This window comes from Pogoniulus pusillus, chromosome 6 (genome assembly GCF_015220805.1).
Source record: "Pogoniulus pusillus isolate bPogPus1 chromosome 6, bPogPus1.pri, whole genome shotgun sequence".
NCBI classification, from domain to species: Eukaryota; Metazoa; Chordata; class Aves; order Piciformes; family Lybiidae; genus Pogoniulus; species Pogoniulus pusillus.
Genome location: NC_087269.1, coordinates 11,590,340 through 11,616,178, shown reverse-complemented (window position 1 = coordinate 11,616,178; position 25,839 = coordinate 11,590,340). Strand labels below are relative to the sequence as shown.

General features: G+C 41.1%; 1 long non-coding RNA gene across 1 annotated transcript in view; it reads left to right on the top strand.

Annotated features, from left to right (window-relative positions):
* LOC135176457 (uncharacterized) overlaps positions 1–25,839 on the top strand; it is a 70,217-nt gene that overhangs the window by 31,104 nt on the left and 13,274 nt on the right. Inside the window, exon 2 of the long non-coding RNA XR_010302662.1 lies at positions 9,124–9,288. This is a non-coding gene — a long non-coding RNA (uncharacterized LOC135176457). The remainder of the gene's footprint in view (positions 1–9,123; positions 9,289–25,839) is intronic.

Below are 25,839 nucleotides of genomic sequence, written 5' to 3'. Positions count from 1 at the left end.
GAGAATTTCACTTGGCTATTAATAAAGTAAAATATACTTTAACCTACCTTCATGTGTTAGAAATCATTTTTTTATGATAATCCAATATAGGAGTTATTTTTGCTTCTTTTCTTGGATTTATTTTGAGGGCAGCTAATGAATTTTCTTTCCCACTGATCAGCACATTCACATTAAACAAAGCCAATTCCTGAACTCCAGAATTTTGACACTACTTCCAAAAGAATTGACTATTTTTTTTCCCAAAGCACTGCATTCAGTATGACTGTGAAACCAGAAGATCATTTTATTGTTGCAGCTCTAGTCTAGGCTACTGTTTGCTATTGCTGAGGCATCTTATCACTAATTTTTCTAAACTAAGGCTGATATGATTGGCAGCTGTTACAAATGTCAAGAGCCTCCATAATAATAATAGGTTCTGAGAGATGTCTTAGAAGGAAGCTCTGACCTTGCCTCCTTCACTTTCATTGTACTTTAGAGAAGTGTTTAAATACATATTTCCCTATACATCAAGTCACTAAGTAAACAGAACCTAATTCACCCAAGCCTGAGCTTTAGAGCACGTTAAAGAGAAGTTACTGTGCAGAAAGGGTTAGGGAAATAAAAAAACAATCTACCATGAATACTGGTACTCTGCCACTTTTGGGTTGCCCTACCTGCATCAGCTCATCCTGGTGACAAGCAGAGGGTGTGCTCTTTTAGAGCAGAAGTGTCTGGTCAAGAATAATAAAGAAATGACAAGATTAGCCAAACTCTGTGACAGTTGTGAGTCATGCAGCTGTGCCTGGTGGGTAAATTCCACTCTTTCTTCAAATAGCCAGCGTGATGTTAAAGCTTTAAAGGAAATCTATTGTAGAGAAAGGCTGAATAAATACCTCCTTTGTTTTCTGTGGATCTCAGTTAATATCCAAGTCATTTCTAAGACACTACACATGGTTTTTAAGTGCTTCATCACAAACAAAATCTAGGCATTTTTCCAAACTGGTATAAATTCTGAAATGCCTCCTGTTTAGTCAAGACCTCTGTCTCCTGATTCTCCCACTCCCCATCTCTTCAGAGGGAAAACTGTTACTCTGATAAGCCTTGTACAGACCTGCCCAGAGCAGGAGGGCGGGCAGGGCTGGGGCAAGTCCCTGCAGGAAAATAACATCTCTCAAGACCCCAAGGGTCTTTAATGTTACATATGGGATGTGCTATACCACCACTCAGCTGAAATCAGTGGTCCTTAATCACCAAGCAGGAGCTTTAGAAAAGTGTTCTCTGCACCTTAGCCCTGAAGGACTCAACAAGCTGGTCTTGCTGAGAAAAGGGTGAAGTGAGGAAGGCATACGGAGAGACATAATTAATTCCCACCAGTGCTTAGAATGCTGCCTTGAGAAGGGATTAGAAAAGTTGGAGGCTCTGCTGCTCTCCTCATTTAAAAACATCTCTGCACTCTTTCACGTAACAGCATTTTCTCTGTTTCCCTGTGTTGCTTCTCTTCTGCTTGGGTGCTGGTATATTTGAAAGTTAATGGGATGTTGGGTCTGAAAGACGGGAGGGTGAGGAAAAAAGAAGAAAGGAAATAGGGAAAAAAATTCAGAGACAGATTTCAAAATCCAAATCCTGTTCTCAGACTGTTTGCTCAGCTGCTTTTCACAGCCACCTTAGTGGCACGGACAAATCTTGAACAGCTTGCAGAACGAAATGACAGGAAGATGGAAGGATAATATATGTTTAAATATCAGTGACCAACCTCTTTCTTGGCACTCTCAGTATGAGGAAAGCTTGTTATAGACTGCCTCATTTAATCATCTCAGACAAGGCTTTTCCTCCTACCTATCTATCAAGAGGAGAGAGGCTCTTCCTCCAGTTGCTGGTTGGAGTGACAGGCAGATGAATTATTGATATCGTTTGCCACCAACTTTCCTTGTTATTCTTATTTGTTAAGTTCCCAGACAATGTGACCACTGTTTTGGGGTTGGTTTTCTTTTGGTCTCCTGAAAGCCTGACCACTCAGTCACATGCAAGCTGCATGTGATTGCCAAATGGAATTGAAATTGAAAAAAAGTCTGGAAAAAAGCAGGTACTTTGATACCTAGAGCCCAGCAAAACAGAATAGAGGGGAGCTGAAGCAAAGCTGATAATACATAGCCTCCATTTAATGAACTCACTGCCAAGAAATTCAGTCTACTGTCTCCCTAGGACACTGACATCTGTCAAAATAAAAATTGTACACCTTCAGTAAAATCAGACCTTTGTTACAGCTATCATCTGACATGATTAAAATTTAAACCCACCAAGGATTGAGATAAAGAGAAAAATGGCTCTACACTTAATAGGACATTGTTTGTCTCTAGCATCCCAATGAAGGAGGTTGTTTGTTTCCTGGGGCAGATTTTGCTCTGTATGCATGCATGTGTGGATATATGACTGGAAATCAAGAACCACTTGCTGAAGGTTGCACAAACAAGTATAATTTTGCTCCTTTCAGACCAACGTGAAGGTAGACTTTTTTTCCTTATAAGTTAGTCTTGGAGCCACTTAAAATGGTAAAGTTTTTATTTCCATGTCACATTTCTGGAGCAAGAGACACTGTATCCTCCATTTTACTGAAAAGAATTTGAGACATGGAGTAAGGGTTCAGAATTTTTTTTTTTTTTCAGTAAATGAAGCTACCAGTTTTGTTTGCATCTGCACTTTGAGGTGGATTCAGGCTGCCTATCTATGAGTCACATCTGAGGCCCCGGGCTGAGAGATGAAGTTTGCTATTCAGCACGAAAGTGCTGACTGGTTTTGTTGTGAACTAAACCATCCTCCATCTGTCCCAGGAGAATCTCCAGCTCCTTTGCACAGGAATTAGGATAATCATACAAAAAAATCAAGTGCTTTTCCCAGAAGTTTGACTACTGTTTCCTATCTAAGTGGTTGTTTAAATTAAAAGAGTGAGTAATTGTGCCTGTGTGCATGTGAAGGGGGAGGCATTTTTCTCATATTCATTTTTTAAATCAAATTGTTTATCTTTTTTTCCCAGAAAGATCAGTTTGAGGTAGATGTCCAACCTTAACTTTCAGCCTAAAGCACTAAACACAGGTTGTCTTAGCTCTGTCTGCACTAAAGCATATATTTTGGATAAAAGCATCAGCCAGCTTTCACACTTATCTCTATTTAGAAAAGCACTTAAGAAGGCTAATGTTAAGTATATGCTCTTGCAACTTGCTGAATGGAGCACAGTATGCTGTAAAAGGAACGTGTAATAGGGATGTGAAGTGGGTAATAACAATAATGAACATTTACATAGCCTTCTGCACTTTCAAAGGGATGTAGAAGCTGTAAGTATAGAGCATCAGAGGCAGAAGGAGATACAAAAATGTGGGGTTGTATATTTAAGCTTCCTTTTTTGTTGACTGGCTAAATCCTGCCTTCGTTACAAAACTTCCAAACTCAGTAAATGCAATCAAGCTTGATTTACTAGCTAGGCAGGAAGAATAATTCATCCCAGGGTCGGGTAATGTTGGCAAGGAGCTGTTTTGAAAATGAAAACCTCCTATCTCTTATTACTAGTTATTTCCACTTTTCTATTAACTTCAGAAAATATTGCTTTACCATGATGGTTTTCTGAGCTCTAAAATAGATCAATCAAATCAAGTCAGCCAAAGATAACATTCCTAGACTTGGAGATTGATTTACACAAATCCACAGAGGGAAAAAAAAAAATGGAACCCAAAGAGAGAGAATAAAACCAATCAACCAGCCCAAAAAAAAAAAAAAAAAAAAAAAAAAAAAAAAAAAAAAAGCAGAGATTTTTGAGGATATAGACACAAAAATTAGTTCTCCTCTGGTCAAGTGACTGTATGTTCCAAACCTTAGAATTAGTACTCAATTAACCTCTTTAAAAAAAAAACAACAACATTAAGCTCACTGGTGTGTGATGAAGAGACACAGGAATGGATGTTTGGCAGGATGCCAGGCAGCATCAGAGAAGGTTTAGGAAGATGATGTTAGAAATTAAAGGGAGAAGTTTTCTTTGGGAAGTATCTCATCCATGGGTCCTATTTTAGAAGCATTGTAAACAGAAGCCTGGGAGCAGTTACACTGAGCCAAACCCTGGGAGGTTCATAAATTGCTTTTCAGTCTAGATGGATGCTGTGTGTGATGCTCTTTGTGGAAATTAAATTAAGCAACTCACAATATCTACTGCTGGCCAAGGCTGGAGATATGGGGTGGATGCACCAGTCAAGTATATGTGAAATCAAGAGCAATAAGAGCTTGAAACAGAAGGATCAATTCATGTGGTTCTGATCGGAAGGAGAGGCTGAGCACCTCCTTGAGCCACTATCAGACTTGCCACACACCCTGATGGTTAAACTTTATTTGGAAAAGCAGAAAAAGGTTGTTCAGTTTAAATTGTATACCTTTTTGGAGCAGTTTCTGGTTGGGTCTTGATTCTGGTTTCCTATCTTCTCACCACCAAACAATATGAATCAAGTTCAGCAATACCAAAATGAAGTAGTATTTGATTTTGAGGAATTACACTGTTAGTTGCACAGTGTAGCAGAAGAGACAGAGTCAGACCATTGCTGACAGCCCAGCTGTCTGCCCAGCATCCTTGAGGGTAATGAAGCTTTCTGCAGTGTGCCTCCACTTCTGGTTGAAGGACACCATGGGAGACAAAGGTTCATACTGTGCTGGGCAAGTTCATGAAAAATAAATCCACTGATATGTTTTCAAAATACACAGAAGTTATTTCTGAGTTAGGAAGACTCCAGCCTGCCAATGGCTAGAGACTGGAGGTTATTTTTGGAAAGCACTCTGTATACTTGCTGTTTTGCTTATGTTTAGGTCACTGGCAAGTGTCAGAGAGAGTAGAGGAGTCTGCATGGACCCTTGCTGTGATTACTGAGGCCTACCCTTTCTTCTCCTGTTCTAGTCTTAGGATCCATCCCAAAATAGTGCATTGAATTTGTCATATAAGATCTGATTTGTTTCCTAAAGAATGATCTGTGTCTGTTGTGAATGCTAGTGATAAATATTGCTGCAGAAGGTGGAAGGTCTTTCAATAGATATCAGGTTCAGAAAAGGGTTAGATAAATCCTGCTACAGTCACATCTCTGGAGAAAATTCCCCTTTCTGGACATGCCCTGGAAAGAAAGGAGGTGATCAATTACACAGGAGAGGAGACTGCTGCTGCAAACCTGAAGCTCTCCAACATTGCTATGGGTGAAGCCATGTGGCTCACAGAAACTTGGCAGAGTAGGCAATGCCATGGACTGCATGTCTCCAGATCAGCCTATTCATCCATCCACTGCTGTGTTGTAGATGAAACCACCACTTTTAGACTGATTTAGAATTTGTTTGTCCCTGTTGAGCAGAGACCCTTTCTGCTGTGAATTGATCTTTCATCAGCATGGAGGCAAATTTTCTAAAGAAGGTAAATTCATTAATTAAAGTTAACCCTGAGACATCTGATGAGCATTGGTGTGTTTACCCACCAGTGAATCTGGCAAATACTAAATAGCACTTGAATTCTGGCTCTTTAATGACTGGTTAAAAAAATAACATAAAATAAGGGGAGATGATTTATGTCAGGTTAATGACATTTAATTAAAATGGAGGGAAGGGGTAGCTGCAATTTGCAACCACCACAGAGAGGAACCAGATAGGAGAACATTGTGCAAACTTGTGAAGTCCTCCAGTTTTTAATTAAAACTCAAGTTCTTCAAGCTAGCCCCATATCAGGTGGATTCTGGTTAATTGCTGTCACTTCTGCAGTATTACCAGCGGGATTCTTCAGTGGCTTCGTAACCTTAACAGAAATCTATGCGTTAGGGAACAACTTCATGGCAGGGTACACATTGGGTCTGTCACATGAGGTCCCTGTCCCTTGCTGAGGGTGATACTGCATGCAAGAATAATGATTCCGTAGCTGACTCTATCTATCAAGAAGGTACAGTCTCTGGATGGGACAAAAGAGATGCTGCTAGTTAAGCCCAGCATCCCTCCATTTAAGGACTGGTACATTAGTTTGCATCTTTTTGTCATACTGATGCTCTTAGAGACATAGAAAAGGTTTTGGCAGTGATCTAGGAGTCAAGAGACCTCAGCTCTCTTGTGGCTGATCTATTAATTAGCTGTCAGCTCCTGGTCATCTCTCTTATCTGTATTCCTGTACTAATCAGTGTGAAATAATGACCTATACAGCCTGTCATGGAAAGCCAAAATAGGACAAATTAGGCCTAAACATGTCCTGGCTTGCCTAGACGTGTTTTCTGCTCTCCCCCTCTCTTCTGCTGTTGGGAGAGGCAACCACAAGAAAGGAAGACAAAAGGCCTGTTGCCACCACGCCTCTTCCAAACTTACAGGGTACCCACACATGTTTATACACTTGTTTATGTCCTGCCCTAAGAGGGTAAAAGCAAGCCCTGGCTTCACCTTATATGGTTAAGTTTGGCAAATTGTCATTCTGATTGGCTAATCTGTGCCCAAAGGGCCATTTGTCTCAGACTACATTGATGAAAGAGAAGAGCAGGTAAACCCAACATTCTCTGTGCTTCTGGCAGTGCTCTGATTTAGTATTCTGTGAGTAAATACTCAAAAGCCTCTTTAGCAAAACTAAAATTCTCTAATTCCAAGTGCCTTCTGCCTTAAGCAGAAAGGAGTTTCTCAAGTCCCTCTAGTGGGCAAGTGGTATAATCAACTATTCTAATGGTTTCATGTTTGTTGTGTTATTGCTAGTTATTTCACAAGTGTTCTAGATTCTGTTTATCCTATGTGTAATGTTTTCATGACCATTGCAAAGAACAGATTATTATTAAAATTATGGCTGGTAGTGAGACTCCTGAATATTAAAATTAATAAACAGCATTCACTTTGGAAAAAAAAATTCCTATCATACACCCTAATACCTGCCATTGCACAGCTTTGCAGTGATGTTTGAGATCATAGGATGTTAAGGGTTGGAAGGGAGCCTAGGAGATCGAGTCCAAGCCCCCCTTGCCAGAGCAGGACAATACTATCTAACAGAGGTCACAGAGGAACACATCCAGACAGGCCTTGAAAGGCTCCAGAGAAAGAGACTCCACAACCTCCCTGGGGAGCCTGTTCCAGTGCTCTGGGACCCTTACAGTAAAGATGTCCCCCCCTTGTGTTGAGGCCCACACATGTAACTATAATATTGGTTAAAATGGCATATCTGTCATGTCCTACTGACACAGAAACTGTCATGTAACCAGGTGAATTTGCTGCAGAAACAAAAAGCTCATGAACAACTTACAAGGTCTAGAAAAGTCAGGTATGAGGAAAGTACATTCAGGAAGATGCAAAGTAGTAACAAAACACAATCCAGAGATCTGATGTAGTGCCAAGAAACATATCAATGACAACATTCATATGTTAAATTCACTTTCATGCACATATGTATGTAACTGCTTTACTTGTACTAATATAGTTGGGTTTGTTTCATAGAATCAACCAGGTTGGAAGAGATCTCCAAGATCATCCAGGCCAACCTAGCACCCAGCCCTATCCAGTCAACTAGACCATGGCACTAAGTGCCTCATCCAGACTTTTCTTGAACACCTCCAGGGACGGTGACCCCACCACCTCCCTGGGCAGCCCATTCCAATGCCAATCACTCTCTCTGGGAAGAACTTCCTCCTAACATCCAGCCTAGACCTCCCTGGCACAACCTGAGACTGTGTCCCCTTGTTCTGTTGCTGGTTGCCTGGCAGAAGAGGCCAACCCCCACCTGGCTACATCCTCCCTTCAGGTAGTTGTAGGCAGCAATAAGGTCACCCCTGAGCCTCCTCTTCTCCAGGCTAAACACCCCCAGCTCCCTCAGCCTCTCCTCATAGGGTTTGTGCTCCAGGCCTTTCCCCAGCTTCATTGCCCTTCTCTGGACATGTTCCAGTACCTCAACATCTCTCTTGAATTGAGGAGCCCAGAACTGGACACAAGACTTGAGGTGTGGCCTGAGCAGCACTGCATACAGGGGCAGAATAACCTCCCTCATAGTAGTGGCCACACTGTTGCTGATCCAGGCCAGGATGCCTGTTCTTAAACTCCAAACTTATACAAACACATCTGAAAACAGCTGTGGCAGCTTGGTCTAGGTGCCCTGTAGAAGGCCACAGAGTTCTCCAGGAGGAGCAGCGAGGTCCAGGAACCCCACCCCAGAAATCATAATTTTGATATTCAACCTCCCATTCTGCTTTCAATTTATAAGTGGGCAGCAAAGACAAATCTTTCTCTCTTCACTCCCTTCCTTTTGGATCTCCAGAAGGAGTCTTATCTGGGTAAATATGGAGAAGTAACCTGCCTGTGGCCTTCGAGGCCACAGTGAATTTCTTGCCGTGCAGCCAGGCCTGTTTGGGCCTAGTGGGAGACGCTGCAGGGAGGAAAAGGAGCACTGAGGGTTGGTGGTTTGGCTTGGTTGAGGGGGAAGGTTTTGAAAGAATTCTTATGTATCCTGTGCCTGTGTTAGGTGTTCCAGTAGGACAAGGGAGGTTATTCTTCCCCTGTACTCAGCACTGGTCAGGCCACACCTTGAGTACTGTGCCCAGTTCTGGGCTCCTCAATTCAAGAGAGATGTTGAGGTGCTGGAATGTGTCCAGAGAAGGGTGACAAAGCTGGTGAGGGGCCTGGAACACAAACCCTATGAGGAGAGGCTGAGGGAGCTGGGGTTGTTTAGCCTAAAGAGGAGGCTCAAGGGGGACCTCATTGCTGCATCATCCCCGGAGGTCTTCAAGAGAAGACTGGATGAGGCACTTGGTGCCATGGTCTAGTTGACTGGATAGGGCTGGGGGACAGGTTGGACTGGATGATCTTGGAGGTCTCTTCCAACCTGGTTGATTCTGTGTGTTAAGGATGTTAAGGTATTTGGTATTTTTGTTCCTGTACATCTTTAAACACACTTTTCTGTATTCCTCTCCAATTCAGTCAGAGGGTTATTATTTTACTGCCTTTTAAAAGTAAAATAATCTCGAGCCTGTCCGCTCTCCAAGCGTTATGATAAAAGTTAATTTGGATACAAACATATTTGCAAAAGTTAATTTGGGGTTTGTAAAAGTAATACTCAATTTGTTAATATGACTACAGTGATCCAAACCACATGGGGCAAAAGCTGAATCTTGGTGTCTTTCTTTACAGGTGACTGCAGTCTCTTTTGAGTTCTCCTTAATAGTTTGGTTGATTTTTGCATTAAATCCTCTAGAAGTTTCCACTTCAGTTGCCCTGAAACCTGATTCCCTCTCTGCTGTCTGTGTTCTCACACATTTACCTGGCTGGTGTTCAGCTCTCTACAAAGAAAAGAAGGTGAGTTACTACAGAGTTTTATGGTCTTCAAAATCTGCTGGAACAAAGGGATGTACTTACTGCTAGAGAGAGAGGATACACAAGAGATAGGTTTAGTCATTGTGTTACCGGAATCACTTAATTGCTTTCTTTTTCTGGGAATCAGCCCACATCTGTGAAACTACGGTATTAGCCTTGCCCCCCCTGTTTTATCCTCCATCATTTTAGGCAATGAACTCTTCCAGGCTACATATAGATAAGATACTTAGCTGTTGTGGACTTTATCTCAGTTCACTGTTGCAAGGAAAACGAGTGTATCCTACTGACTAACAAACACTTTTTGTTTAATAAACAACTAAACAACAGCAGCAGCAAATCTAATGTATGTTATTTGTCAAATTATAAGAGCATATACAGCTGCAGAAAATGCAGAAAACTCTTTTCAGATAAATTATTTCATGTTTTCAAAGGGTTTGGTTTGCTTTTTCTCCCCTTGTTTTAGAGCAATTTTTTTTAAGGTAAACCTTGGTCTTTGTTGTTTATCATGAGCTAAAAAGCAAAAGAGAGGCACATGTATCTAAACTTAATTTTCTTGTCCCTTCTTAAGCAAAGATTATCTATCTTATCTGTCTATTTTTTCTAAAGAGCTAGAAGTTCACACGCTGCTCTGGGATAACTTTATTACATTCTGCTTTGAAATCTCTTGGTCAGATTCTGGTCCTATGAACGTGGCTGTAAACATGCTGTAAACTAACTGAAGTGCCTGTTCATTTAACTCCATCTCAGAAAGCTGGAACTGGCCACCAAATGATTTATGCATGGATATCACAACCCTATCGTCGCTTAAAAGTAGAAGTTTGTATTTCATGTTCTTGATTTTCTTTGTTTTTAATGATTCATAGGACATCATCAAATATTGATATTCCATCTATTAAAAATGCCATAAATAAATAACTATGTATACAGGCTTGACCAGAAAGAAACGGGGTCCAAGATACTCCATTTCTGTACACCAGAATGTCTTCTGTTTGAAGTATTCAGCTGAACCTGGAATGTAGTGGGTAGATAGCAGAAGTCCACCTTCTTGTCTGCTGTACCATGAACATAAGAAGGCATTTCACTTGCTTCTTACTTAAAACAGCCCAAAGCCTCTCTGAAAGGGAATAAAATAAAAGTATCTAGTTTTCACCTGTAAAACAAAAATTGAGAAAGCACTAACGATCTTTTCTTGATGCCTGCCTTCTAAACTCTGTGTCTCAGCTCAGGAAAGAGAAGTATAAAAGCAATTGGATCACTGAGGTTACCTGAGAGCTTACTTTTGATCTGTTATAACTTTTTTAAATTGCAAATTGAAAGGAAAAAACAATAGTTAAAAGCCAATCTTTTACATGATACCTTTTAAGTAAAAAGTTGATGCCTGCTTTCAGCTCAGAAGTCACCCTTTAGGAAAAAAAAGAAACTAAATACACCCAGCACAAACATTTAGGCTTAAATGAGCTTTAAGAAAATGAATCCATTCATAGCTCTAGTGTATTAGTCTTTGAATTTTTACCTCCTTCAAGCTGCCATAAGCCAAAGGACCTACCAGCCTCTACACCAGCTCATGATAAGGTGTAACAAAGCATGCTGGCTTTTTTCCTTCTCACAAAACACATTTTAAGTACAATTGGTTCCATGCTTCTTACAAAAGCTATGGGACAATGGAGGTGCTGTTTGTAACACAGGTATATAGTCCTTCAGCTGGGAAACTTCTGCCATAACAAAGGGCCTGGGGGAGGTCTTAGGCAGTCAGCAGTGACTTGCTGCTCCTGCTGACGCTCCATAATGGGGGTACACACATCTACTGCAGTCAGTGGAGAAACAAATTATCACCTAAGTGGCTGTGATACAGCTGCTCACTGTGGCTGCAACCAAGGGGCAGCTTAATTTGAAGGGCAGAAAGCCCATAGAATCATAGAATCAACCAGGTTGGAAGAGACCTCAAAGATCATCCAGTCCAATCTATCACCCAGCCCTAGCCAGTCAACTAGACCATGGCACTGAGTGCCTCATCCAGTCTTTTCTTGAAGACCCCCAGGGACGGTGCCTCCACCACCTCCCTGGGCAGCCCATTCCAATGGGAAATCACTCTCTCTGTGAAAAACTTCTTCCTAACATCCAGCCTATACCTACCCTGGCACAACTTGAGACTGTGTCCCCTTGTTCTATTGCTGGTTACCTGGGAGAAGAGGCCAACCCCCACCTGGCTACAATGCCCCTTCAGGTAGTTGTAGACAGTAATAAGATCACCCCTGAGCCTCCTCTTCTCCAGGCTAAACAGGCCCAGTTCTCTCAACCTCTCCTCATAGGATTTGTGTTCCAGGCCCCTCACCAGCTTCGTTGCCCTTCTCTGGACATGTTCCAGTACCTCAACATCTTTCTTGAATTGAGGGGCCCAGAACTGGACACAGTACTCAAGGTGTGGCCTGACCAGTGCTGAGTACAGGGGAAGAATAACCTCCCTTGTCCTGCTGGCCACACTGTTCCTGATGCAGGCCAGGATGCCATTGGCTCTCTTGGCCACCTGGGCACACTGCTGGCTCATCTTCAGCTTACTATCTATCAGTACCCCCAGGTCCCTTTCCTCCTGGCTGCTCTCCAGCCACTCAGTCCCCAGCCTATAGCGCTGCTTGGGGTTATTGTGGCCAAAGTGCAGAACCCTGCACTTGGCCTTGTTAAATCTCATCTCATTGGCCTCTGCCCACCCATCCAGCCTGTCCAGGTCCCTCTGCAGGGCTCTCCTACCTTCCAACAGATCAACACCTGCTCCTAGCTTGGTGTCATCTGCAAACTTACTGATGCTGGACTCAATGCCCTCGTCCAGATCATCAATAAAGATATTGAACAGGACTGGGCCCAGCACTGATCCTTGGGGAACACCACTTGTGACTGGCTGCCAACTGGACGTGGCACCATTCACCACCACTCTCTGAGCTCTGCCATCCAGCCAGTTCTTGATCCAGCACAGAGTGAATCTGTCCAAACCATGAGCTGCCAGCTTGGCTAGGAGCTTCTTGTGGCAGACAGTGTCAAAGGCTTTGCTGAAGTCCAAGTAGACTACATCCACAGCCTTCCCCACATTCACCAGGTGGGTAACCTGATCATAAAAGGAGATCAGGTTGGTGAGGCAGGACCTGCCCTTCCTAAACCCATGCTGGCTGGGCCTGATCCCTTGGCTATCCTGTAGGTGCTTTGTGATGGCACCCAAGATGACCTGTTCCATGACCTTGCCTGGCACTGAGGTCAGGCTCACAGGTCTGTAGTTTTCTGGCTCCTCCTTACAACCCTTCTTGTGTATGGGAATCACATTGGCCAGCTTCCAGTCTTCAGGGACCTCTCCAGTGAGCCAGGACTGCTGATAAATGATGGAGAGTGGCTTGGCCAGCTCAGCTGCCAGCTCTCTCAGCACCCTAGGGTGGATCCCATCCGGTCCCATGGACTTGTGAGAATCCAAGTGACTTAGCAGATCCCTTACTGCTTCCTCATGGATTAGAGGGGGACTGTACTGGTCCCTGACTCCATCCACCACTTCAGGAGTCCAGCTGTCCTGGAGACAACCTGTCCCACTAGTGAAGATTGAGGCAAAGAAGGTGTTAAGCACCTCTGCCTTTTCCTCATCCTTTGTCACTCTATTCCCCTCTCTATCTAACAAGGACTGGAGGTTGTCCTTGGCCCTTCTCTTGCTATTCATATATTTAAAGAAACACTTTTTATTTTCCTTGGCAGCTGTGGCCAGCCTGAGCTCCAAGTGGGCTTTTGCCTCTCTAATTTTTCCTCTACAAGACCTAGCAACTTCCTTGAACTTCTCCTGGGACACCTCCCCTCTTCTCCAAAGGTGATACACTCTCTTTTTAATCTTTAATTCCTTCAGCAGCTCCCTGCCCATCCAGCCTGGCTGCCTCCCTCGTCGGCTCATCTTCCGGCTCAGTGGCACTGCCTGCTCCTGTGCCTTCAGGAGTTCTTTCTTGAAGCAGGTCCAACCTTCCTGGACCCCTTTGTTTCTAAGGGCTATTTCCCAAGGAACTTTCTGAATTAGTTCCTTAAATAGGCTGAAGTCTGCCCTTCGGAAGTCCAGTGTGGAGGTTCTGTTGATGCCCCTCCTGGTTTCTCCACGTATTGAAAACTCTATAATTTCATGGTCACTGGACCCCAGGCAGCCTCCAACCACCACATCCCCTACCAGCCCCTCTCTATTTGTGAGCAGCAGGTCAAGCAGGGCTGCCCCCCTGGTAGGCTCACGTAACCATCATCATGGTTTCCCTGTTGATTTAATCATGGGACTCAGTCACACTCCACTTTTTGTGTAAGATGATCTGAGAGCCTGTCTTGGCTTTTATGGTATTTGATATTTTAGGTAAAGGCTGTTGGGGGAAACTTTGTGGCTGCTGGATCTTGGCTGACCTAGAAAGATATTTATGAAAGGAATCATCTATTACAATGATCCACTTGACTTTTTAGGATTTTTGTTGTTTGATTTGTTTGAATCTTCTTCTCTCCTCCTTTTTATTAATGAAGCTGCTGGGCAGTTCCAACCATTCTTGGTGAGTCTCAAAGAATTAGTTTCTTGTAAGCTTAACACAAATTAAAATCTAGGCAAAGGAGAAAATCCAAAATAGGTTTTTCCATTCCCTCCCCCTAAGGTGATCACAAAGTGGGTCACCCTTGAAATGGCACATCTGCTGATACAGGCTTCATGAAAGACCAGCACCATAAGCTTCGATGTGCCTTCAGTTTCCCTCTTCATCAGCTGGCTCAAGTAGTGGTGAGAAACTGCAGCCACTGAGCTTTTCTCTTCAGCAAGTTCTCTTCCTTCAAGAAAATAAATTAGTACACCCATAAAAATCAAGGCATCTGGCTCTACGGATACTTTTTATGCCCTTTGGTCTGTGCACCCATGGCTCTCTGGTGATGCTTATAGCTGCTGACAGGTGATTTGCTCGAGTCTCAGTTCTTTGTCATACTTGGTTGTGGCATGAAAATTTTACAATGGTTAATGAGATCCATTGGCCACAGCAACCTATTCCCTGTGCATCAAGAGCTAATTAGTGTCAGTCTGTCACAGTAGTAAGATGAGTTACAAAATAAAACCGTCAAGTGTACTCTGATTTTGATTTATAACTTATTTTCTTGTCAATGTGGATGAACAATAATATGAAAAAAAAGATTAGTCTGGACTCTTTTGCTTCCTGTGCTGTGGTGATGATTTCCCTATAATTAATGAGGTGTTTTATCTAACTCCTTCACCTTGCAGGAGAAAGAAAAGTCCTTTTTTCACTCTTTCACTGTTTCCAAAAAGAAATTCTCTGAAAGCCTTAAGAAGACACAATCATGCAGAGTGAACAGCCTAAAAGGCAGTCTTCGTGGTTCTGCATACTTTAGGGCCCTTTTGTTCATCAGTTTAATTAGATTTAGTGTGGACTCCCTATCCACACCAGTAAACACAGCATCAACATTTTGGGTCAATTCAAAGGAAGTTGTGAGACAGGTTCTTGAAGCCTAATCCTTTAGTATTTCATTCCCTTTGCACAGCTCTATCCTTACAGCATTGTGGTGGTGCACAAACAGCACAAAGTCAGCTTTAGGAATGAGCTCTGTGTGAAGAATTCTACAGAATGAGTCTTTATCATAGTTTTCCCTGGAACAAGCCTAGCGTCAGCAGTCTTGCCCTCTCAGACTTCAGACGTTGAGGCTGAGGTTAGTCTCTCTTCATCTATGTGTTACTGTGACAGGCAGGTTTTTCCTAGGAATATTCATTCATCTCCAGGAGTAAATTTTTGCAAGTGGCTTGATTCATATTTATTGTATTTTGTGGACTCTAGAGAGTAGTGATTGTGGCTAGAGAAGCAATTTACTATTAATAATGAATCAGCTAAATGAGAGTTGGCATAAGATGCATGTATGTCCGTTCATCTGTTTGTGACTGCAGTTATTCAGTACTAGTGGGAGAAATACTTTAATTCCTTTTTTTAATGCCTTTTTTTTTCTTTCCTGGGCAGTATCTACGAGTTGATAAAGTTATGCAAATGTTGTAGAAGGGAAATAAGAACAGTCTAGATCAGGTTAAAATGATGAGTCGCTACCTCAGGTTTCTTTCTTGTGGGATTGTGCTTAGCACCACCAGATAATCAATGTGCTGGCTGCTAATTATAATTGACTACTGCTTCTTATATTGGTCAGTCCCTCTCACAGCACCAGCTTTTGTACTTAACTCGTTAGGACTAGTCACAAGAGTATTTCTCACAGACTAGCTTAGCTTGTTCCTGACTGACAGTGCCTCAGCTGTAATAAACTGAAAATGAAATTATTAATTATCATTAATGGTAATTTATAATTTATATTATAAATTATTAATAATAAATTATTGTATACAGTAGACTGTTTTGAAGCAGATCTCCACTTGGGAATATTTTAACTTCCTCATAACATTCCAAAGTCAAAAGTAATTATATTATTGGTTTGTTTTTTTTCTTTTTACTTCAAATGATTTAATTTGGTGTGGAGCTTTTTCACTTGGATATAATCAGACTTTTTTTCTTCCTTTCTCTGTTATCTGCATTGGGTGACTGGGTATGACTTAAACTAGTAGCAGAGAGACCATGCCTGTCCCCAGCAGTTTACTGGTCTCTTCTTGCTTTGCAAACAGGTCACTTTTCAGCCACGCACCAGTGGGCTGTCAGCAGTAGCAAAAGGTTGTGTTGAGCTTCTTATATGTAAACTATGGAGACTGATGAGAAACAAAATAACTCTGAGATAAGGATATTAAAAAAGCATAGCAGAGTGGAATATCCTCAAACTCTGCATGCTGTTTCCACCGTGCTCCCATTCCCCTCTTTGGTTCCCTCCAGCACTGTTGTGGACCATGTTTTGGTTTATTTCTCTCTTTTCAGTTCCGACCAAACATTAGATTCGCTACCCTTTTTGATGATTTTGTGAGGGTTCATTTGTTTGTTTGTTCATTGCTTGGTTTTCTCCCCACAGAGGGCAGACTTTGTTAACAACTTAGTATCTCACATAACAAGTCCGTAACTGCAAATGCTGCTGTGCCCACGAGCTTTTCTTTAATAAGTTCTTTTTCTTCTTCATGCTGCATACTGTTGCTGCAGTGGCAACTAAAGCAGAGAATATTTGGAAGCTCTGTTGCTCATCATTGGCTGTTTCTGCTTTATTATGGAATTTTATTTATTTAAGGGCAACAATGCCTTGCTCAGTACCTTGAGTGTTCCCAGGTGAATAGACAAAGTTCCTCAGGAAAATTTCCTAAAACTTACTGTCTTCTGCATGCTGTCTGTTTTCCTTTATGAATTGTTTTATAAATAAGTGGGAGAAATTTCTATAGAGTGGGAAGGTGAAGTAACCATTGGAGTAATTGTAGAAGAGACAGACTGAAAGTTGAATGTAATTGTCAAGATCAAGCATTTGTTATGTAAGACGGTGTAGGTAAAGTTTTAATAGAGTTGCAGCTTTTGGTGTTTTGTCTTTGGTTGGTTTAGTTTTTGTTGTGTTGTTTTGCTTTGTTTTTCAAATCTATTCTGTTATCTCTTAGTCTCAGAAAAATTACATGACCAAGGTTATACAAGATCCTGTAGCATTGTCATGAAATACAAGCACTTGTGTGTCTCTGAAGTACTTGATCTAAAATTTACACGCCTTTTACTGTTATGTTGTTGTGTAACCCCTTATGATCCTAATATTTCAGATTTCGTTGGACAGAGGGAATTTTAGTTTAGGATTATTTTGTTTGGATCATCTTGAGTCTTAAAATGGTCCCTTGAGTGTCCTTCTGAATCATGATGACCAATGTGCTGAAAAGCCTGCAAAATGGGAAGTGAATCACAGAATCATAGAGGCTTAAAAAGACCTCTGAGATCAAGTCCAGTCCATGACCCAACACCGTGACATCAGCTAAACCATACCATCAACTGCCACATCCAAACTTTCTTAAAGACCTCCGGGGATATTGACTCCACCACCTCCCTGGGCAATCCATTCCAGTACCTAATCATTCTTTCTGTGAGGAAGTGCTTCCTAATATCCATTCTAAATCTACCCTGGTGAATTTTCAGATCATGCTCTCATCCTGTCACTAGTTGCCTGGAAGAAGAGCCTAACTTCCACTTGACTACAACTTCCTTTTTAGTAGTTGTAGAGAGTGAAAAAGTCCTCTTTAAGTCTCCTCCAGGCTGAATGCCAAAAGGCCCATGCTTTTATTTTGATTTGAATTGGAATATATTTTAAACGAAGGTCTGCTCACCCTATACTAATTATTTCATATAACTTGTGCTAATCAGAGCTTCAAGCTGTGTGGCAGGTAAATTTATAGAAGATATCTGAAGGGAAGTTGTAGTCAGGTGGGGTTGGGCCCTTTCTTCTCCCAGACAACTAGTAACAGCACAAGAGAGCATGGTCTAAAGCTGTATCAGGGAAGGTTTAGGTTGGATATTAGGAAGCACTTCCTCATGGCAAGGCACTGCTCAGGGAGGTGGTGGGGGCACCATCTCTGAAGGTCTTTAAGAAAAGTTTGTTTGTGGCACTTGGTGGCATGTCTTAGCTGATGTCCTGATGTTAGGTTATAGGCTGGGCTTGATGATTTCAGAGGTCTTTTCCATCGTTGATTATTCTGTGATCTGTGCAAAAGCATGGCTTTGCTGAAATGACACTGGTTTTTCCCCTAAGTAGGTCAGAGGCAAGAGCAATCTGGTTTGACAGTCTTTAAGTGTCTTAAACCAATCTATCCATTTAAAAGAATGAGAACATACTAGAAAAAAAAATAAACCCAACCCCTCCATGATGGAATAAATGGCATTTGAAAAAGGGGCAGTTTTCCAAGATGTGCTTTATTTTTTATCAGTTATGGCCCCAAAAATTGTATCCCTTTGAGTTTAATTTAGTTTTGAAATACCGTATCTTGTTTTGTTAATTCAGCCTGGAGTTAGCCTGTTTACATAAAACACTCCTGCAAAAGAGATTGGCAGAGTTTGTGTTGTAAATACAGGGATTTTTTCAGTTAATTATATGCAAATCAGCTTTGTTAACAAACACCTAAATAAGTCTGCCTTGTCTTCATTAGCCTGGGAGATAGAGTATATTTCTCAAGGAACTAGACAAGAAATATTAATCAAAGCAGCTTGTAAGTTTTAATGAGCTTATTAATTGTTGACCTCTGTGTTTCCAAGAAGTGGTATTATAAGTGAAAGATAACTGAGATACTTTTGTGGGGAGTTATTTTGCACATCTGCATGGAAAAAAAAAAATCTATGGTCAAATTTGAGTCACGCAGAATAAGACCTCATTGTATCTCCTAACATGTTGATAATTTCTGTTTTTCTAAGTAACTGTATGCTGGCTGATGAGAGTTTAATGGAAGAAATGTTCTTCTTGCACTAAAGGAACATTCAGTGTTGTAGTGGAAGATGAAACAGAATAAAACTCAGATTTCTAGTTTCCCAGATGAGGTTTTTTGAACTTATCAAGCCACTATTAATGCAGTTAGAATTTGTTTTCTGAACAAACTTCCTGAATTTCAATTGATTCTAGATATTGCTTCTGGGCTTGGACAATCTGTTAGGGCAAAAGTAGTCTTGAAAAACACAAACAGAAAATAAACATGGAAGCAAAGCTGGGAAAGATCACTTTCCTCCACAATCAGCTGCCGTTGTCACAATTCACACAGCAATCCTTTTAAGTGGAAGAGTGAGACCTAGCCTGGGGAGTCTGGTGGTGAAGTTCACTGGTGTCTTCTTCGAGGGGAAGCTGTAAGTCTGGCCCTCAGCAGTGATCAATCCTTACTATCAGCCTTTGTAAACAGAGGAGCACACTGCCTCACATGGTTAATCCTAATGTGGAGAAGGATGACACCCTCTTGAACGTATTTTCTGACCTTAGCTCTGGCAATAGTCTAATTCTGTGCGCAGGAGCAGACTTTGATGTAATTAATCCTCAAATTCATTTCTAATAGCTGTCTAGCTAAGTGTCAGTAAACAAGAAGGATATATAAAAGTATCTCTCAGACTAACATGTAGTGTTGATTCAGAGACAAGAAAGAAGGAAAATGAATAAAACAAGATAGAGAGGAAGGCAAACCAGAGATCAAGATTAACTAGAGTCTAAGCAGGAGAGACAATTTGTTTGTCTTCCTAATTTGATTTGGTCATTTCCCGTTCAGAGGATAAATGAGTTTCAAGAGTGGGAGGATAGGTAGATGATAATTAGCATCTGGTACCTGAGTTGATCAGGTCTCCAGCTCTGACCCTTCTGTGGAAACAACAGATTATCATATCTTTTTACTTTCTGCCACTGCTGTCCACATGGGCCCATTGTAAATCCATCTAGATTAACTCATCCAAGAGACTACCTTTGTAGAAGTGAAAGGCAAAGCTAGCAAATAAAAATATTGGAAACTAGACCATATCTCATTTGGTGTAGCAGAAACAAGGATGAAATTTCTGTAAATGCTCTGCTATCAACTAGTAATCTCTTCCAGCATTTTTCCATCCAAACATTTATGAGATGGGGAAGAAATCAAGATCAAGCAGCTCTTACAACCACATCTCAGTTTGAATGGGAGGTAACTGACTTAGAAATATTTTGACCAGTTCTACAAGGCTCATTAGGGATGAAAAGGGGGAAAAAATAATTTAAGAGAATTGTTTACAGATACATATCTAAACCCTGAAGCATTAGAGACCCAGGAAAGTTCAGATGACCACCTCTCCAGAGATCACACCATCCAGGGAGAACAGAGATGAAATACAGCCCATTGTATTCTTAAGTACTATTAATGTTGTATTCCAGTTCCCTCAGGGTTTAGAAATTTCCTGGAAGTTTGGAGCCAGACAGTCATAACAGCTGCAATCCCTCTCAGTTTCATGTCTGCAAAGTGCTTGTGGCACTAACTCAAAGTAATGTAAAGCAAGAGTCCTTGCATTTGGTGGTGATTTTAGGTTGTGTCTTGTTCTATTTGTTTTTCCCCTGTAAAACACAGTCTCTCAACAAGCCACAGACTCTCTGGAAACTTTAAAAGGGTAATTCAGTCTCTTCCATTTTAAGTCTCTTCAATCAGGTCTTTCTTCCTACCATCCTTCCTGATGTAGTTCAATCAAGATTCTTCTGTTCAAGTACCATAATTAGCCCCTACCACTTTTAGTTCTTATCCCCTTGAAATATATATAGAAGAAAAATCCATGTGGACTAGTTTGGTGGCAACTGCTTATCTGCAAACTGGAAGAGAGAGCAAAATTCAAAATGAGGCATACTTGCAACTGGGAGTATGTTTCAGTGCCTCTCTCATTGATTTCACAGAATCACAGAACCTTAGAGGTTGGAAGGGACCTCCAGAGATCATCAAGTCCAAGCTCCCTGCCTAGGCAGGATCCTCTAGGGTGGTTTACACAGGAACACATCCAGGTAGGTTTTGAAAGTCTCCAGAGAAGGAGACTCCAAAACCTCTCTGGACAGCCTGTTCTAGTGCTCTATCACCCTCACTCTAAAGCATTTTCTCCTTGTGTTGAGGTGAAGCCTTCTGTGTTCCAGTTTGTACCTGTTTCTCCTTGTCCTATTTCTGCTGACCAGCAAAAAGAGATTGGCCCCATCCACTTGGCACCCACCTCTCGTATATTTGTACACATTGATGAGATCTCCTCTCAGTCTTCTCCAGACTGAACAGCCCCAGGTTTCTCAGTCTCTCTTCATAGGGAAGGTGCTCAAGTACCCTAGTCATCCTCATGGCTCTTTGCTGGACTCTTTCCAGCAGTTCCCTGTCTCTCCTGAACTGGGGAGCACAAAGCTGGACACAGTATTCCAGATGTAGTCTCACCAGGGCAGAGTAGAGGAGGAAGAACCTCCCTAGACCTGTTGGACACATTTTTCCCGATGCACCCCAGGATGCCATTGGCTCTCTTGGCCAACAGGGCACATTGATGGCCCATGCAGAGCTTTCTGTTCACCAAACATCCAAGGTCCTTCTCCATGGAATTGCTTTCCAGCAAGACAGCCCCCAACCAGGCCTTCAATGGTGCTATGAGATACCTACCACATGCTAGATTTCTCTTGGTGACAACTTTCCACTCCTTGTTTTAGGAGATTGCAGTTTGAAATACCAATGCAGATATCTTAAGTCTTCTGGAAAGATGACTCCTACTCAATCACACAATGTGCTGTAGCAATGTTGGTATGCAACCACATCAACCAAAGCAACGCCAACAGAATGCACGCCATTATGATGTCCACAGAAAACACAATTTGATGGAAAATACAAAAGGGAGATGTCAGCTTTTTCTTTTTACTTTTTCATTCCTGTTATATTTTCAGTGCTTGATGTCCATGAACTGATTCCACTATGTTTTTTCTCCTCTTTACTTACAAAAGCCAAGAAATAATACCTAAAATGCCATATTCAAGCAAAGATGCTCTGCCTGGTGTAAAAGCCCACACTGTCTGAGATAAAGCATTTTCACAGTCGATATGAATACACTGTCTCTCCTGCCCTGAAAGAGAAAGCCACTGGAAGGCAACATGGGGAAATGGGTACCTCAAACTCCTTGTACTTATTCACACACACAGAGAGACTGTAAAATCTGGAGAAATTTGTTGTTAATCTTTGCAAATGTGGAAGCCAACACCATTACATCTGCCTCTTGCAGAAAATGCTTGCAAAAGCCTCCAGTAGTCCTCAAGGGAAAGCCTGTATGCATTATAAATGGTTAATGCTTTATGAGATATTAATTCAGTGATGCAGGAAAATGCTTGTTCAATTATTTTTTATAGGTTTTTTAGCTTGGACTTTGGTGTTTTGTTTTGTTTTGTTTTTTTTCTGAGGCTTTGCAGGCTCAGTTTTGCTGGAAACTAAGGAAACTGGAGGTTATTGAACCAGAACCTTCTTCAGAACTTGAACACTCAGGTTCGGTGCCTCCAGGACTTGGGATTGCCTTTTACTTTAGCTGAGTAGATGGGATGAGTCTTGCACTTTAAGGTATTTTTCCATGCCACTGATTCACTGAAGACACATTGAGACCTGTAATATTGATTGGATTAAGAAAGCATCAAGTAACCTTTCACTTTCATCTGATCCGCTTTCTGTATCAGAATGTGAAGATGAGGAGCATTAGGTTCAGCTTTTCCATTTGTGCTCAGGAAGGCTTGCATGCATTAAAGAGGCATTCTGTATCACAGGGAGCAGCTGTGTTTGAATCCTGGAATTAGGCATCATATGGAAATATTCGAATCCAAGACAGATTTTCTTGTTTCCCTCATGTACAGAGATCTGATTTTCTGATTCAGATAAGAAGGACTCTAAATGTTCTCTTAACATGACAATGTTTAAATCAAATACTAGAAGAAGTTATTTTCTGGCTTATATGTTTCAGTGTAGTTTTTCAATGCATGAATTAAATTGAAATAAATTGGAAATTTTAGTCAGGCAAGAGAGGTCTAAGTGCCTGTACTGCCTATGTGCTAGTCTCATACTAATACCATTAAGTCTTTAACAAAAGTGACTACATTATATATATATATATATATATATATAAAACATATATATATGGACACAAACTTCTCACATTTTAAATTGAGAAGTCGTCCATCACCATGAGTCAACAGACACAGAATAAAGTGGGCTTTCACTTCACTGGAGTCTTTTGAGTGTAAGAGCATCTGAGTGGTCATCAGGGAGTAGCAAACATGTCCTTAGCCATGTGGTAAAAGAAGGGATTGAGGTCCTTTTAAATCTCATGGTCAAGTGTAGAAGGAAATATGGGTTTAAAAGGTATAAGAGTTGCCATGTTTTAGAAACCAAGAGATGTTTCAATGGGAAAAACAGACATCAATTCTCTTGGAAAACTGGAGATCTCCACCACTGCAAGGGTTATAGAATGGCATTACACAATTAATGGTTACATTCTGAAGCTGGGTGGGTGAGGTAGTCATTCTTACATCTCTTTCGACTCATGGACTTGCTCCAACAGTTCAATGTCCTTCTTGTGCTGGGGGCTCCAGAACTGTACACAGTACTCCAGGTGGAGTCTGACAAGAGCAGAGTAAAGGGGGAGAATCACTTGTTTGGACCTGTTTGGTCATCATCTTATTTCACCTTTTATGTTGCTGGAACCTTTTCACAGATCTAAATTTGAATGACAGAAGTTACAAGTGCATTTCCCTCATAGTGCAAAGTCTTTGGTTTGCATTCCTAACTTCAGCCCTGTGTATTGCAGGCTGGGTTACATGAGCATTTGACCTAGTATTTGCTTTTTCAGGTGCCACTAGTTTTATGTGATGAGGAAGAAGTAAAAAGATCAATCCAGGCTTGTTAAAGGTGTCAATTGCAGTCAAAGTTGAAAACTGAGTTAAGCATTATCTCTTGATAAATAGTTTCTATGATTACAAAGTCCTGTGTGGATCTTTTTCACTCTGAGATTTTTAATATTTTTTGAGAGATAATCTAAATTGTTGATATGAATTCATGACCAACTTTTAACTAACAGGAGAAGTTACTTTGCAGTTTTTCAAAATCACCTAGCTTTGCTATCGAGGTGGGCTACTTCATCTTGATTTATCTTCTCTCTGCCACTAGGCTTTAGGAATGATCCCTATAGAACAGCCGAGCAACTTTTGTTGTGTTCATGCTTCATTGAAGTTAAGACTTTCATATAGACCACTGAGAGCCATAGGCAAAAATCTGTCCTTAGGTGAACTTACCTAGTTGATGCTACAAGCAGTTCTTTCCATATGAAAGTAGCTCTTAGGAGCAGAGAAAAAACACACATTCAAGAACTGGATATGGCAAGCCATAAATTAATAATGAAGCTTTGATTCATGCTCAGTGTTACCTTAAGAGAATGGGTGGATTTACACGATGAACTATGTTTAATTAGGTTTGGATCCTTTAATACTCTAAAATTTCTTTACATTTAACGTTGCAAGGCAAAATGATCTAAAATATTTCAGTAGGAAGAAAAGCAAAGAACAATATACAGAGCTTATAGCAGAATGAAACCATGTCCTGTGCTGTTATTGGTTTATTAGATTTGCTCTATTTTAACTCATGTTCTGTTTCCCCTCCCAGTGATGCATCTGTTGTCAAGTGTCAATATTAATACCGTTTCAGTTGGAGTGATACAGTTGTGCAACAGGATTACAGCCTTGTTAATAGAACTGCAATTTGCACTGTCATTCACATGCATGAAATCTCTAGAGATTTAATTTTCAGGTCACATGTGATTCTATTGATTGAAGTCTACAGGGGTCAAAGAGTAATCTGCAATTTGTGCCTCCTGTGCCTGTCTTAAAGGCTTGTACATTGAAGAGAGGACAGTGGGGGGTAAACAAATAGAGCAGCTGGTGGCAAATTCATGAGACTGGTCTCAGAGTTTTTTGTTTGACTGGGGATTTTGGGTTTGGTTTTTTGTGTTGTTGGTATGTTTTGGGGTTTTGTTTGTTTGTTTATTTATCTTTAAGTTTTATCATTCCTAGCTCTGAAACTGGGAGATAGTGATAATTCCCAGGTAAGTAATCTTTCTGATTCATTCAGAACTGTAAGTGGTATGGTAATAAAACTGGTATATTTAGATTGGCCTTGTGTGAAGAATTATGTCAGGCGAGAAGATTATTTTCTTCCTCAAACAAAAGACTAAGTAACCCTTTGAGCCTCCAAATCTTACCTTTGACAGCAAAGATGCAGACTTTAAAAGTTTAAGTTCCTCATCTCTAATTGCTCATGCTGTGTTCTCACCCCATCTCACATGTTTAAGTTGAGTCAGAAAGAGTTTGTTCCTTGTAATGGAGGATCTAGGTGATTCAGAAGTCATTTCTCTTCTCTCAAGCTGACTGCTGAACTAAGATGATAGCCTGTAGAACTGGAGGTCTCTGCAGGAAATGGTGTTTATCTGACAGATGGATGCAATACTGCATCCCTGCCTACCTTCAACTATGATAATCTCTCTCCACTACCTTCTTCCCAGATCAGACTTTTCCATCTGGGGTAATGGCAGAGCCTAATTTTAGTTTCCCCTTCAGTTTCAGTGATACAAGTTCATTCCTGATTATCTTTACATGTACTTTGCTATTTAGTTCCACTCCATCAGTAGCTGCATTTCTATTTCAATTATCATGCTTTTCCCAGTAATAGCTGTGTATCTATCAGTATTCCAGTGAATAATGTGGCTCATTGTTCCTGTGTTGTTTTTTCAGCCTCCTCTTGGTTTGTGTCTTGCTGTCTTGTAGTCTATTAGTCATTTGAAGGAAAAGGAAAACTTTTGTTTGTTTGATCTGTTTCATTAAAAAAATCCACGTGGCTCTCAAGTTTTGTTAGAGAATCATAAATGGGAAACAGAGTGTGAAGCTGGAGGAGAGTGGATTGCTAGTGGCAATCTTCAGTTTCTTAGTATAGTTCTTATGCATTCTCAAGACAGGACCTAAAATAATTAAGTTCTGTGCAACAACAACATTTGCCCTTTTGAAAGAGTCATTGCACTAGAGGAAATGTCAGTGTGACTGTGCATGTGTGACATCTCTTAGCCAAACCTCTGTCTTGAAGCTGAAGTG